This window comes from Rhinolophus sinicus, chromosome 3 (assembly GCF_057876585.1).
Source record: "Rhinolophus sinicus isolate RSI-liver-muscle chromosome 3, RSI-T2T, whole genome shotgun sequence".
NCBI classification, from domain to species: domain Eukaryota; kingdom Metazoa; phylum Chordata; class Mammalia; order Chiroptera; family Rhinolophidae; genus Rhinolophus; species Rhinolophus sinicus.
The window spans coordinates 134,727,614-134,740,810 of NC_142503.1; the positions used below are offsets into that span (position 1 = coordinate 134,727,614).

The following is a 13,197-nucleotide window of genomic DNA, read 5'->3' on the forward strand; positions in this document are numbered from 1 at the left end:
GAACTGTCACCTCCTAAGCACACACATTCGCACACTCCTCAGATGACCCTGCACTCAGCATTTGCATGACATGAAAACTTTTAGCTCTCTGCACCACTGATCATTATCATTAAAAAAAAAAAAAAAAGATACACATCAAGGTAGGGTGCTCACTTAATCAGAAGTTTCTATCAACATCTTTCTCTTCTGTGCTTTTCTCTGGCATTAATTGTGCATTAGCAAAAATCATTTACTTTTAACAGTCATAGTTATTTTTTCTTGCCCTCCAGCAAAAATGCCTTGAAAGCCTGCCTGGAGGGCATCTAAATTATGTATCTGAAAAACTCTTCTGGCAAGGCATTGCAGGACCCCTACTTTCTTAAAATTCATACGAGCACGTCTTCCTGTTTTTGGGAAGGCATCAATCAAGAGCAGCAATATATGCCACATCCCTACATTAATATTTGAACTAATAACTTTAAAAAAAGGAAAGAAACAAGATCCGACTTGTGGCATAATCAAATGCAAAATAAATGAAGAATACGGGGACAGCACTGGGGCTTTATAGATGGCTGTGTTTTCCTTGCACATCATTAGCCTGGAACCACACGAAAGAGGAAAACAGAGAAGTGGAGAGTTTATGCTCCCCGCTGGTGTTTAAGAAGCCAGGGTCCTGGAAGGACATCTGGGAATTGCGCTGAGATGGGCTTTTTTGTAATTTAAGAATAGACATTCATTAGCAGTAAATGCCATAAATCCCATGCTAAGTAAAAACCTTGTCCAAGAAAGCCTAAAACAATAAACTCTGTGCTCAATGCAGCCTGAGCTCGCCGCTCCGCAGCTTCCTGGGGAATGCCACAGATGCACGGTTCATTCCCAGACAAGCTCCCTCCTCTCGCACTGGGCCGTACCATGCCATCCTGCCCCTGGGGCCCCTGCCTCCCAACTTCAGGGTCTGCTGTGTGGGCTCCCCTGTACCTGTTCTTTTCCTTTCTCTCTGAAAAAAAACCCTCAACCTTCTTTGACCAGAGAAGCAGAAAAGCCACAGCAAAGAGCTGGCAGATTAATTTTATTGACATTTCCATTTTCACTGCAATGCGATACCCTCCATCACATGGAAGAGATGACCCTCACTATTTACAGACTGACAGGCCACTTCATTACAACCACCCTGCCCCAAGGCAAAGCAGCTCCCTTCCATCTGCCCAAACACTAGAGCATGACCCCGAAGTTGCTGTTCTCTTTTTCTTTGCCGTCTGTTATGATAAAAAAAAAAAAAAAAAGAGTGAGTCAAAGGGACCCCAAATAGTCAAAGAACTAATCAGAGTACAGGGAAACAAAAGGCATTTGACTTTTGAATACTGGATATATGGAGGCTACTCTTCATGTGTCTAGGTTCCCTGCACGCCCATGTACACCGAGGGGCCGCGTGCATAAGGACACACACACACATACACACACACACACACACACACACACACACACAAGCTTGAGCAGGGACACACGCAAACGCTTTCCACCACGGCAAGCAACTGCTGCAAGGCAAATTCTCACCCACACTAATGGCTTCTGACTGCTCCTTGGCAACCCTAGCATTTTAACCTGGGTGGATGTGCTCTCCGAAATACAGACACTGGAGCGATCTCATCAGCTGTTCATGTGACACAGATGGAGAGTGGCTATTAGGAGCCAGGCAGTGGGCCTTGGGGATCTGAGGTGCTGTTCTGTAGCCCGAGGCGATTTTGAAAAGCAGTACCCGGAGATGAGGAAAAAAAAATCCACACTGCAAGTGCAAGTTTGAAGTCAGTCAGTCTGTCTACCTACTATGGATAAAGATATCTTCGTCCCTTAATGGAAAATCTATGTGGGCTATCTGGATGTACATTTCAGATAATGTATGTATGGAATGGCTCTTCCTTCAATGTCTTCCAAATATAAAAACACATGCTGTAAACAATGCCTGTGTGTATATATTTCTTTCTAAGCACATATGGTTTCTGTGTATATGTTTAAGCTGAAATTGTCAGGATTTTGTTAAAATCTCATTTAGCTTTTTTTTGATAGATTTTTGAATATACTTATTTTCAAAGGTTAATGGCTGAAATGAAGAAAGTTCAACAAAAAAAGGTATTTGCCTTTTAAACCCAATCAATGACCTTAAAAAACGAGGGGGAGCATTTCCACAGAGCATTTTCTCTTGCTTAAAAGCAAAGAGAGCTAGTAACACCTTCAAACTATATGATTCACTATATTTAGCTCAAGGAAAAAAATAGAGCTAGATTGAGCATCCTCTGATGACTGACAAACTGGAGGAGACAGGAGCAAAATATGAATTTTAATATCAAGCACTCCATTTTATATAAATATAAACTATTTCAATTGGGATCCACTGTAACAAATAATTGTAAAGGAAAATGTGCCTATTTTTATAATAACTAGATACTAGACATTAGATTGTTAAATTAATATTAGTGTTCATACCTCTATAAAGAGGAATTCCCCTCTCCAAATACACAATAAATACCACTGCCTTTTCCTTCAGTGGGTTGTGAACCAACTCCAGCAGAGAGGACTGACAACAGCATAAAGAAAAATTTTAAAAGGCAACTGTGTGGTCTGCAACCTAAAATAAAATTGTGCCAACGACGCCAGAGTTAGTAACTCTGAAAGTGGGTATTGTTTTCTTGCTTTCAGGCTGCGTGTGTGTCTGTCTATGTAAGATAGCTGGCAATCCTTGGCCCCTGTGCCAAAAGAGTTTTTGTGCAGAAAAAGGGTGTGTATGCCAGGACAAATGCATGTACCAAGCGGGGTATAGGAGGTAACAGCGTACATCTCAGCATCTGAAGTCACGATTCCAAAGTGCGGAATCCCTGAGGACAGGAACTGTTTCTGGTTTATCTTTTTCTCCTGAGAGCATACCTCCATGTCTGGCCCAGAGCAGACACCCAGTGATTGTTGGCTGAGTGAATGACTGAACTTAACACTGGGCTTCTTCAAGGGCTTGCCCGCTTTTTGATAATCCCAAACTGGAGGAAGCACATTCATTACAGTACCCAAGGGGCTGGATGGGTTGTCCTTGTATACAGAGTCACTTCTAAACATGCCAGGAACGGTGCTTCTTCAAAGAACTCGGTGCCCATTAGGGCCTTTCTGAGGGGATGGTCCACAGGCCATTCCACCAGTGTTGCCCCCTCTGATGATGAAAAGCCAAATAGAGAAATACTGGGCATACTTCTTTTAAAAGGTTGCTAATCCCTGTACTCACGGCACAGTCTAACTTTTGGGCAAAGACACTCCAAATAGCCGTGTAGTACCAGAACACACAGTTTCTGACCACGGGGAGAAATATTCAAGGCCCGGGGACAGATAACTTTGAAGTGGATTAAGTCATCGGGGAGATTGTTTAAATCACAGGTCCCCAAGCCTCATCCCAGACTTACTGAAATCAAAATATCCTGGGGCATGGACAAGGAATTTGTAATTTTAACACGTTTCTTGGGTTTGCTTGTGCAATCAGCCCAGCACTGGTTCTTAAACTGCCTTTTGGAAGCCACTAACCTAGATGATTTGAAATAAGATGCAACCTCGGTTAAAATTCTATTTTCCTCTCAGGACTAGTGTTAGTGGTCACGGTGACCACCTGCAGGCTGGCTTGGGCCTTAATCACATGTCCTGGCCAACAGAACGAGGCCCATCCTAATCTCCTGCTGGTGAGGGTTAAACAGGAAGAAAGAAGCTGCAGAATATCGACCCTCAAAATGGGGACCACTGACGAAGACACTGTGAGAAATGCAAATGCTTGGACCTGTCCCAGACCTACTGAACCTGAATCTCCGGGAGCGGGCTTTAACAATCTGAGGGTCACCAAGCACCCCAGGTGAATCTGAGGCCCACTCAAGTTTGAGAAGCACTGCTGTAGAGCACAGAGGCTCCCCGCAGCCTGCCATCCTGGGGGAGGTTGTCTGAAGGCCTGCATCGAATCTCTAGGTATTCCTCCCATGTTAACACTCGGCGGGATGTGGGGAGCATCTCCGGCTGGATTTACACCCACGCTCTGGAGGAAGTCATACATCCCTTCCACAGCTGAGCACACTATGCTCAGAGCAGGGTTTCCAGGTGGAGGCAAAATCCATATCCGTAGCTGTGCAGCCAGTGAATCAAGGAAAGATAAGGGCATATTATGAGAGGATCCTCAGATGATTCTAAAGCAGCGATTCTCAATCCATAAAATTCTTGGTCATAAAAACTACCCAGGCCAAAGGACGCCACTTCCTTTCATTGGCATATAGTTTTATTCCAGCTAGCCAAAACTCTGTCCATAGGGTAGTCATTAACTGCTTGGCTCAGAATAAAGCAATGATGCAAACGGTGAGGATGTGCTATGATGAGTTCAACCCCACTGGGATATGGCCTTCTTGCTCTGTCGGAAATATAATGCAACAACCAAGAAGACCCTAGTCCATCTTCTTCTATCTGCTCCCCCTTCCCACCCCCACAAAACAAACAAACAAACAACTCAGACATTTAGCAGTGAAGAAACTGAGGCCAGGAAGTTAAATCCTTGCCCAAGATTCCACAGCTACATGTGATCAAGGATCAACTGGAGTCTAGGCAATTTCAAGTCCAGTGTTACTACCATTGGTATTCTCACATTAATGTTGTAAGTTATCGTTTACTTTCCAAAGCATTACCTTATTTGAATCCTGTTATCAGAGACTGATCTAAGCAAGGCTTGATCTGATAGGTGAAGTGCAGAAGAGAGTTTAGATCTAGGGCCCCGGGTTGGGACTGAGCTAGAGCTGGATGGACTAATGCAGGTTCAAAGAGAAATGTGCAGTTTTCTCCCCAAAGTAAGCCAGTGCCTGAGGGATTTAGATATGTTCGGGCAAGAGTCTTCACGATTTGGGGTTTTTATAATGGATTTATTGTGGTCCAAGTGGGGACCCTTATATGGACAGTACCAGAACGACTTTCAGAGCCCAGAGATGCTACAAATATTTGAGAATGTACTGTCCATAGAGTCAGTATCTCACGGGCTTTGATGCCATCCCTGTGCAGTGCTATTAAATACTTCACACAACTGCAGTTAAAGTGTTATATTGCCCCTGCCTCAAAGTCCCTTTTTCAAAAATAGAATACGGTTTCTATGACATTTTGGTACACTCTCAAATAACAAACATCTAAAACCGATCTCTCAGTCCTGTATTTTCAGAGAAATAATTAGGACAAATGAATATGTATTTGGGTTAATAGCATTTGTACTTCTTTTGGATAAGTTGGTGGTACGTTATTTAATCCTCACTTCCCCAAGTTTTGGATCACGTTTAATAGTTAAATACATTCATAGAAAATACATGCTTTAAACAATATCTCATCTGGAAGAACATAGCTATTTTCTCCTCTCTTTTTTGATAAATAAAAATTCACTATATTCATTATCATTTTCAGTTTGTACAATGTAAATTCACTAACTTCACACACACACACACAAAATCTTCCAAACACTCTATTTCCAGGAATTAGGTATATTCATGAATACATAGATATTGATATATGTGATTATAAACCTGGTTGTATATAAATTAAACTGTATCTTTTTCAAATAACTCACCAATTTGTACAACAGTGTACAAATATATTTGTACATGAACTGCATATTTTTACCTGTAGCCATATATACATATGCATACATATACATACACTAATTACAGAGTTTTTGAAATGTTTTTATTTCATGTTAAATAGAGTGGTTCCCTTTCTATACCATATCGCTATCTCTAGAATACAGGGTCCTGTTCTTCATCAATGCTTTTATCACTTTAATTATCACTATTATTACAAGTAACTTTCATTAGGTACCTGAAATGTTCCAATCCTCATTTAATCTTCACAATAAATGAAGGAAATAACTATTGTTATCAATTGCATTTTACAGATAAAAAAACTGAGACTCAAAGAAATTAACTTGTCAAACAGTTAGTGGCAGAATGGTGGTTATCCTTCAAAAACCAAGTTCACATCCTCTATTTTCTCCCTTAAACTGTTGGGAGGACAAGCTGTGAAGAGTGAAGCTAGACTCTGGATTAGTCCTCAGTGCTCAAGAAACAAACCTCAAGAATGAGGCCTTGTATATTCATATTTACACCCCAAAGAGATAGTGAGTGACAGCATATTTCACAATAAATATGAACCAAGAAACAAGCAGATACATATTTTTATACAAACAGGTATATCCATTAATTATATAGAATCATTATTGTTCCCTGTGGATCTAAAGTTCAAATTAAATACAACTTTGAAATGAGAGCATCTGTTGAATTTTAAAGACTTTTCTGAAGCAAGGGATCTTTCAAGATTCCATGTAGTTAGCCCTTTCTCCTTGGCCTGGAATGCCCTTTATCTTCATGTTTTTTCTTTCCCTCCTTCCCAATTCATTCTTCTTTGCCCAGGCAAACTCCTATTCAACCTTCAAAACCCAGTGGAAAAGGGACCTCCTTTGTAAAACATTCCCCAGTCCCCTTAACAAAGTTAGTACTATACTATGCTTTCTACTTCTTCAGCGGTTTGTCCTCGCCTTTGTTATATTTACTCTTCTGGTTTGCAATTTATCTGTTTACTACTTTGTCTGTCCAGCTTTTTCAAGGCAGGAGGTGTGTCTTATTCATTTCTGATTCCCAAGGCTTGACACAGAGTAAATATTCAAATGTTAGTGGAATGGACAAACTGGTAGTGAGAGCCTTTAGACATATTATTAGAGTCCTGTGGGAATGTAACCTACTTTGAAGAAAGTGTCCCTGAAGGACGTTACCTGATTCTGGTAACCTGTTCTAATAACCAAGCCTTGGGCTCCCACACTCCCCTCTCCCTGCCCTGTAGGCACTGGGTGTATCATGCCCAGTGTTTTACTGTTCGCATAGGTGCATAGCCCTCCTCAAAAATGGTCCTTACACGCCTGAGACACGTGTCATATATTGTTTATGAAAATGGTACTCCATCTCAAACCTGTCCTATTCCAATGTGGGAGAGAGAGTGCTGGGGAGAGTGGGCTACCCATTGCCCAAGCTGTTCAGATCACTGAGAAGATTCCAGTTAAAAATGAAGTATCAGAATGTACGGCATAGGGAATATAGTTAATAATTTTATCAGATGGCTGCTGGACTTATAATGGTGATCACTTATTTAGGTCTACAAATGTTGAGCAACGATGCTGTACCCCTGAAACATAATATTGTATGCTAGCTATATTTTCACAAAAAATCTTTTGAAAAAATGAAGTATTATGCAGCTATGGAACGGCAACACACAGTTCTTTGTGAGCTCATTTTCTGCCATTATTTCATTATGCTTTTTTTTCTTTTAATATAGTACTTTGAAAAGGATTAAAATGCAATAAGAGTCAAAAGATATTTTCTTTCAGGGACTACCTTCCAGGAGTTTAATTTAGGATATCCTACCGAGAAATCTGCATCAGGGTTTCAAATGAGATGCAAAAAAAAACAACCAAAAAAAAAACACAAAACAAAACAAAAAAAAACCACACACACCATGAAGCAGCAGCACCTACTGCAGCCTTTGCCTAGTTCTGTTTTAGATGACAGCCTTGCAAAACTTGCTTTCCAAGAACCATCCTCAAAGTAAATCTTTTTCCACTTGCAATTTACCTTTCTTTCACATCAGATCAGGTTGGGGGAGGGGGAAGCTGCAGACCCAGAAATGTGGGGAGGGTGAAGGGCGAGAGGTGGGGTGCGGGGCCAGCAGTGAGACCTGCTAATTACTGATCTCTTTTACTCTCCTGCTGTGCTTAACTGTCTGGACACGTTAAAGTGAAATTTTTCTGTGATTTTTCAAGTGACTAGTTCATGGCCCACTAGCATGGAGGGAAGCAGAAGAGATGAAATGCTTTCGTTTACATGCAACATTTACTAACTGTGTGGGTTTTCCGACATTAAAGAGAGGACAGTGACCCAGGCCACCTTTTTCACACTCAAAAGAGCACTGAAAAAACAAGTCTTCATCGGCTTACCTCGGGCTTCCCTGGTCCTGAACACCCTCCCCCCGGGGTAGAAGCAGAAAGGGAAAAAAAGAGGGGATTTTATGCTCCTTTCTCTTCAACTTTTCAGGCGGTATAAGCAGCATTTAGCAAATTCAGCCCCAAATGGCTCCAAATGCTCAGAGCTGCAGGGGCTCATTCTTTGTTATCCTCCCTCTATTTACACAGGATTTATGCAGGCTCTCCACTGAAGAGACCGAAAGCACTTCCATTCTCACCGGCTCACCCTGGATTGTGGCCCCGGCAGCTTCACCCTGGCCTGCGTCGAAGGATTTCTACAACCTGGCGAAGGCAGCAAACTGTACCCTAACTGAGTGATCCCCAGGCAACCTGGCTGGTGCAGGCAGCTGCAACGCGGAGGCCTGGGAAGATGAGCTCACCTTCCAGAAGAAAAAATGAGAACCCAGCCAAGGCTGTGCAACTGTGTGTCCAGAGATAAATAACATGCACTTAAAATATGCAGCTATATAATATAATGAAAAGTGGTGGGTGAAAAAAAAATTCAGACTGCAGCTTGGATGAAAACCACTTCACCCACTGGTTGGAAAAATAAAGTGTAAAAACAGACAGATGGACACATATGTAAATGTGGCTGTGTTTTAGGCTTAAGCTGGCAACGCGAGTGTCGTAGTATAGTTTTGCACGCCTGTATTTTCCATATCATGTTGAATCCTGTTAACTGTTGAACAGAAACATCCTCATACTGGTCCTTGACCAAATCAGTCCCCTGAATTTACCCGTCAGGAGCCATAAAATGGCTTTGTTTATTGACTGGAACCCTCTAATCCTTTACAGCAGAAATGAACGAAAGCTTCCAATACTCTTAGCCTACGGTTCACTTAAGTTGGTTACTCTCGTTTGAGATATATATTTTACTTGAAAATTTTTAAATATTTCAAGAAAGGATAACTACTCTTCTAGCCTCCCACAGAATTCTCTAAAGGATACTGACTGGAGCCAGCAGAATAGTATATTCCTTTGCCATTATAATTCAGCAGATTGCTTAATCTCCGTGGTGGAGGATAAAAGAATGTACTTGTTACTCAGTTACCTGATAAGCACATATAAAAGTACAGAGTAGGTCCTGAAGTTATTCACAGTACATCATAATAAAGCTCTTCTGGGCACTCTAATGATTCATTTTTAGTGATCTCTCCAATGCCCTTTTCCACAGTTAACACTCAGATTTTATTAAGGCAGAAAGCAGGGACAAATGTCCACTCAAGTCCCAGCTCTCAAATTTGACTCTACTTGCACTACACTATCTACAGCTAAAGCTTTTTTAATGTTCTGTTCACCTCCCCAGAGTGGCATTTCAGCTAACAGAGTTCACAATCTTTCAGCCCTAAACACAGAAGGCTGCTATCTTCAAGTCATCCTAGGAATGTGCCAGATACCATCATCTCCCTCCTGAGATACAAAGAACGAGAGAGAGAGAGAGAGAGAGAGAGAGAGAGAGAGAGAGAGAGAGAGAGAGAGAGAGAGAGAGAGACCGAGAGAAGACCAAGCTGATCAAGTTACCAACAGCCCAGAATGCCTCTCTCAGAGGGTTAATCTTTGAACCAGTAAATGTTATAATTAGGAGCCTTGAAGTTGGGCTGAGGCTAGCCATTGAAAGACCGACCCTAAAAGAGAAAGTATGAATGGAACACATCTCTTTCACCTAATGGTTTGACACAAGTGTCACGATTTTTATGCAAAATTACACAAAAATGAGTTATGATATATGAGTCTCTTCCCCACATCTCCTACAAAAGAAAAAAGGTGGCTGGGGAGAGATGTCTTCTCAATTTCACTTAGCTATGTTGCTGTACAAATTGTGAAAATTATGCAAATAACAATTTTGGCACCTTTGCTAGAGGAAAACATTATTAAATTATGCTCTAAGTATTTTGTCTGCTTTAGTAATTACTCTCATGTAACTGTAAATATAAATAGCTGTTATTCTGTTTAAATTTTTAATCATGCAAAATATTGTCACACAAAATGTCCTTCTGTTGCAGTCTAACTGGGATTTTCTTTTTTAAAATATCCATATTTAACTGAAGTGGACTATTTTTAGCATTGTAAAGTGTTTTAGTCAAGATAGCTGGCTAACATCTCTGAATCAACAGGTCTTTCAAGGAAAGATATGGCCTTTATATTTGCAAAAAGAATTTCCTACAAAATTCCTTTTACATAAAATGTATCTTTAACATTTTGTACTAAAATTAGAATACAATTAGTCTGCTTTGAAGAATGTATTAACTACATCAAACCTGTATGTTCAGTATACTCCGGTTATATTCTCATTTCGTCATTAACTACGAGATTTTCTATCTTATTGTCTCTTTTAGCATACTTTTATATTTAATGAAACATTAAATATCAACTAATAATAAAATTTGTTAGGAAGAATAAACTAAAAAGCAAAGTTCTATCTGTAGGAAAAATTATTTCATTCCATTTTTAGGATCTTTACTTCATTATCATATTTACTCTCTAAAACAAAAATAGGGACAGAGCATTTTTATAATAGCAAACATTTGATCACTTTGAACTCTTAATATGGTATTTCTCTGTGAATTTGTATCAGCAGATACTATTTCCCATAGCAGGACAGCAAAAACAAAGAGACTAAATATTTCTTCTGCTCTTTTAATTGTTAAATGAAAACAATAGAATGTTTTAATAAAAGTGTAATTTTGCAACTGACCCTGTTAAATAACGCAAAAAGAAATCCTTTGTCTTTAGTGAAAAGATAGCCATCTCACTAATAATAATAATAATAATGCTTACTTACTAGAACAACTAGATTGAGATATCTACCAACATTCCCTCTGGGAAATTTTCAGGAAGCTAGGCACAGCTACATACAGAAAAAAGAACAGTAGTACCTATGAAGTTGATAACTGGTTTTGGGTGAATACTTTTTAAACTATTAACATGTCAGAATCGGAGCATGTTTGTTAATTATTAGAAAATTATATTTTGTACATTTTTTTAAAGAATATTTTCACACAACAGAGTTTCCTAATAAAACTCTGGGTTTTTGTTTAAGAAATTTATAAAAAATATTAATAACATTTAAACAGTAGCTACTGTGCATTTTGGTATTCTACTTATTACAATGTCTTAAATAAATCTACTATATGATTTGAGAACAAGCAGGTATGTTTTTGTAATGTAATGCAAATGGATATCCACAAAGTATATGTAATTGGCCTAAGGGAAACAAATAATATGACTGTTTAATAAGAATAATCTAAGTTAGCATAAATTGATTTTCTTTATATAGCTTATGTACTAAAGAACTACAGACACAGGGGCCCTTTGAAAGTTTACTTTAAATGGAGAATGACTGCTAGTGGATGCCGAGTTTCTTTTGGGGTGATGAAAATTTCTAAACTTCATCATAGTGATGGCTGCACAACTCTGTAAATATACTGAAAACCATCAAATTGTACACTTTAAATGGGTGAATTATATAGTATGTGAATTATATCTCAATAAAGCTGTTATACATTTGTTAAATGAACACATTTTGGCCTCCTTATACAAAAAAGCATGCTGGAAGAAATATCAAAGCCCAATAGCTCAAGTTGAAGATATCCATAATCTTTTCTGAATTGCTTCAAAACAATGTGAATTCAAGGCCACTTACTAATGTCATCTCAAACCACTCCATATAAAAAAAAAACCCAAAAAACAAAACAAACAAACAAAAAACACATGTACTCAAAAACATTTGAGATGAATTCTATACGATATATATTACAAAGATATGCATTAATAAAAAGTAAATTGACCTTAATACTGAAATTAATCTTTCTTCACTCTCATTTGCATTGCATTATAGCAAAAGCCTAGCCCAAATAAGTTACCCTTTCAAGGCTTACTTCAACAACCAGAGTAACTCCAGAGATGTACACACAGGCGCGCGCACGCACACACACACACACACACACACACACACACACACACACACACCACTCCTACATTTCTTTTACATTTCTTCTACATAAGCTTCTTCAAGTCAGGAACTACATTTTTTTATGTCATTCTTAGAAATGAATAATATATGGATACAGTATGTACCTCATCTTCTATTGAATGAATGAATGGATGACTCTCATATTCCTTGGAATGTGCTTTATTTTTTAGGGTTTATATCTAAAACTTGGAAACAGAAGCTATCTGGAATTTGATCTCTTAGAGTTAAAAACTGGCCATAGCATTGACGTTTCATAAATTTCAACAACATCAACTTGTAAGATAAACTGTTTAGAAGAAACATCTTGATTAAAAGAGACAATTAACAACAGAGGTGTCCTATTTTTGAAGAGTGCCCTACATGCTTGGTTCACCCTTCTTTTTTTAAATTTCTGACTTTATTTCTTTGAGCAGATGTACTACTTTATAAAGTGGAGGGTCACTTCTGACTTACTCCTTGGCCCTCCACTCTGTACCTCCGCCCCCTCCCCACATAAGTGCACATACCCTTGGGGGAAAATGATGATGTAATGGAAGAAGCATGAGCTGTTGGATAAAACAGATCTTGTACTGAATACCCAGATCTATTTCTCACTGGTTGAGTGTGACCTCAGTCAAGAGATTAACAGTCTGAACCTCAGTTTCCTCATCTATGAAATGGGAAGAATTATACATACCCAATACGTTAATTGTGAGAATTAAATGAAACAATAAGTGTAACAGCTATTATTTGTTAAATCGCTACCTGTACCAGCGCTTTACACTTACTAACAAGCTTAGGAACTTTATATAGGACATCTAGCTTCACACAGCATCTGACACAGCAAAGGTGCATCAATACATGTCAGTTATTTCCTTTCTTAAAATGAACTAATGTGAAAGGATAAACAAAATGTGGTATATCCATACACAGAAATACTACTCAGTATTAGAAAAGAACGAAGTACTGATGAATGCAACATGTTACATCTCCGTCATTACGCTAAATGAAAAGGTCAAACACGAAATAACTGCACAATGAATGATTCCAAATATATTAAATTCTAGAAAATGCAAACTAATGTATAATGACCAAAAGCACATCAATGGTTGCTTGAAGACAGGTACAGAGGGAGAGATGGACTAAAATGGAGTACGAGGAAACTTTTGGGTGCTGATGGAAATGTATACTATCTAGATTATCGTGCTGGTCACAT

General features: G+C 39.0%; 1 protein-coding gene across 9 annotated transcripts in view; it reads right to left on the minus strand.

Annotated features, from left to right (window-relative positions):
- MEIS2 (Meis homeobox 2) overlaps window positions 1-13,197 on the minus strand; it is a 201,833-nt gene that overhangs the window by 141,216 nt on the left and 47,420 nt on the right. The gene's annotated exons all lie outside the window — the stretch shown is intronic.